A 3,854-nucleotide genomic window follows, 5' to 3' on the forward strand; every position below is an offset into this window, starting at 1 on the left:
CTTGGAGCGGCAGACACCGTTAGCAGGCCCCAACCACAAATATTAACAACAACAACTTAATGAGAGCCTGAAGATTGAAGCTCAGCTTTGTACAGTGGAGGACAACACCAGGGAGCAGAAGACACCGTTAGTAGGCCCCAACCACACATATTAACAACAACTACTTAATGAGAGCCTGAAGACTGAAGCTCAGGCAAGTAAACCTGGAGAACACCTTGGAGCGGCAGACACCGTTAGCAGGCCCCAACCACAAATATTAACAACAACAACTTAATGAGAGCCTGAAGATTGAAGCTCAGCTTTGTACAGTGGAGGACAACACCTGGGAGCTGCAGACACCGTTAGTAGGCCCCAACCACAAATATTAACAACAACAACTTAATGAGAGCCTGAAGATTCAAGCTCAGCTTTGTACAGTGGAGGACAACACCAGGGAGCGGCAGACACCGTTAATAGGCCCCAACCACACATATTAACAACAACTACTTAATGAGAACCTGAAGATTGAAGCTCAGGCTAGTAAACCTGGAGAACACCTTGGAGCGGCAGACACCGTTAGTAGGCCCCAACCACACATATTAACAACAATTACTTAATGAGAGCCTGAAAATTGAAGATCAGGCAAGTAAACCTGGAGAACACCTTGGAGCGGCAGACACCGTTAGTAGGCCCCAACCACACATATTAACAACAACTACTTAATGAGAGCCTGAAGATTCAAGCTCAGCTTTGTACAGTGGAGGACAACACCAGGGAGCGGCAGACACCGTTAGTAGGCCCCAACCACACATATTAACAACAACTACTTAATGAGAGCCTGAAGATTGAAGCTCAGGCAAGTAAACCTGGAGAAAACCTTGGAGCGGCAGACACCGTTAGTAGGACCCAACCACACATATTAACAACAATTACTTAATGAGAGCCTGAAAATTGAAGATCAGGCAAGTAAACCTGGAGAACACCTTGGAGCGGAAGACACCGTTAGTAGGCCCCAACCACACATATTAACAACAACTACTTAATGAGAGCCTGAAGATTCAAGCTCAGCTTTGTACAGTGGAGGACAACACCAGGGAGCGGCAGACACCGTTAGTAGGCCCCAACCACACATATTAACAACAACAACTTAATGAGAGCCTGAAGATTAAAGCTCAGCTTTGTACAGTAGAGGACAACACCAGGGAGCGGCAGACACCGTTAGTAGGCCCCAACCACACATATTAACAACAACTACTTAATGAGAGCCTGAAGATTGAAGCTCAGCTTTGTACAGTGGAGGAGAACACCAGGGAGTGGCACACACCGTTAGTAGGCCCCAACCACACATATTAAAAACAACTACTTAATGAGAGCCTGAAGACTGAAGCTCAGGCAAGTAAACATGGAGAACACATTGGAGCGGCAGACACCGTTAGTAGGCCCCAACCACAAATATTAACAACAACAACTTAATGAGAGCCTGAAGATTGAAGCTCAGCTTTGTACAGTGGAGGACAACACCAGGGAGCGGCAGACACCGTTAGTAGGCCCCAACCACAAATATTAACAACAACAACTTAATGAGAGCCTGAAGATTGAAGCTCAGCTTTGTACAGTGGAGGACAACACCAGGGAGCGGCAGACACCGTTAGTAGGCCCCAACCACAAATATTAACAACAACAACTTAATGAGAGCCTAAAGATTGAAGCTCAGCTTTGTACAGTGGAGGACAACACCAGGGAGCGGCAGACACCGTTAGTAGGCCCCAACCACTAATATTAACAACAACTACTTAATGAGAGCCTGAAGATTGAAGCTCAGCTTTGTACAGTAGAGGACAACACCAGGGAGCGGCAGACACCGTTAGTAGGCCCCAACCACACATATTAACAACAACTACTTAATGAGAGCCTGAAGATTGAAGCTCAGCTTTGTACAGTGGAGGACAACACCAGGGAGTGGCAGACACCGTTAGTAGGCCCCAACCACACATATTAACAACAACAACCTAATGAGAGCCTGAAGATTGAAGCTCAGCTTTGTACAGTGGAGGACAACACCAGGGAGCGGCAGACACCGTTAGTAGGCCCCAACCTCAAATATTAACAACAACAACTTAAAGAGAGCCTGATGATTGAAGCTTAGCTTTGCACAGTGGAGGACAACACCAGGGAGCGGCAGACACCGTTAGTAGGCCCCAACCACAAATATTAACAACAACTACTTAATGAGAGCCTGAAAATTGAAGCTCGGCTTTGTACAGTAGAGGACAACACCAGGGAGCGGCAGACACCGTTAGTAGGCCCCAACCACACATATTAACAACAACTACTTAATGAGAGCCTGAAGATTGAAGCTCAGCTTTGTACAGTGGAGGACAACACCAGGGAGCGGCAGACACCATTAGTAGGCCCCAACCACACATATTAAAGACAACTATTTAATGAGAGCCTGAAGATTGAAGCTCAGGCAAGTAAACATGGAGAACACCTTGGAGCGGCAGACACCGTTAGTAGGCCCCAACCACAAATATTAACAACAACAACCTAATGAGAGCCTGAAGATTGAAGCTCAGCTTTGTACAGTGGAGGACAACACCAGGGAGCGGCAGACACCGTTAGTAGGCCCCAACCTCAAATATTAACAACAACAACTTAAAGAGAGCCTGAAGATTGAAGCTTAGCTTTGTACAGTGGAGGACAACACCAGGGAGCGGCAGACACCGTTAGTAGGCCCCAACCACACATATTAACAACAACTACTTAATGAGAGCCTGAAGATTGAAGCTCAGCTTTGTACAGTAGAGGACAACACCAGGGAGCGGCAGACACCGTTAGTAGGCCCCAACCACACATATTAACAACAACTACTTAATGAGAGCCTGAAGATTGAAGCTCAGCTTTGTACAGTGGAGGACAACACCAGGGAGCGGCAGACACCGTTAGTAGGCCCCAACCACACATATTAAAGACAACTATTTAATGAGAGCCTGAAGATTGAAGCTCAGGCAATTAAACATGGAGAACACCTTGGAGCGGCAGACACCGTTAGTAGGCCCCTGCGGGACCGCAGACAGACTTTGTAGGCCAAAAATAATAAAATTGGCTGTATGCAGCTTCCATTATGTGGCAGGGGTACACAGGCAGCATTGGTGTGCTCAGTGGAGGACATTTGGAAGGAGGGACCACAGACAGACTTAGTGGGCCTAAAATAACAAAATAGGCTCTATGCAGCTTCCATAATGTGGCAGGGGTACACAGGCAGCATTGGTGTGCTCAACGGAGGACAATTGGAAGGAGGGACCGGAGACAGACTTTGGAGGCCAAAAATAACAAAAATTGGCTATATGCAGCTTCCATTATGTGGCAGGGGTACACAGGCAGCATTGGTGTGCTCAGTGGAGGACATATGGAAGGAGGGACTACAGACAGACTTAGTAGGCCAAAAATAACAAAATTGGCTATATGCAGCTTCCATTATGTGGCAGGGGTACACAGGCAGCATTGGTGTGCTCAGCGGAGGACAATTGGAAGGAGGTACCGCAGACAGACTTAGTAGGCTTAAAATAACAAAATAGGCTCTATGCAGCTTCCATTATGTGGCAGGGGTACACAGGCAGCATTGGTGTGCTCAGCGGAGGACAATTGGAAGGAGGGAACGCAGACAGACTTAGTAGGCCAAAAATAACAAAATTGGCTATATGCAGCTTCCATTATGTGGCAGGGGTACACAGGCAGCATTGGTGTGCTCAGCGGAGGACAATTGCAAGGAGGGACTGCAGATAGACTTAGTAGGCCTAAAATAACAAAATAGGCTCTATGCAGCTTCCATTATGTGGCGGGGTACAAAGGCAGCATTGGTGTTGTGAAATTGG

This window comes from Ranitomeya variabilis, chromosome 7, assembly GCF_051348905.1.
Source record: "Ranitomeya variabilis isolate aRanVar5 chromosome 7, aRanVar5.hap1, whole genome shotgun sequence".
Lineage (NCBI taxonomy): Eukaryota > Metazoa > Chordata > Amphibia > Anura > Dendrobatidae > Ranitomeya > Ranitomeya variabilis.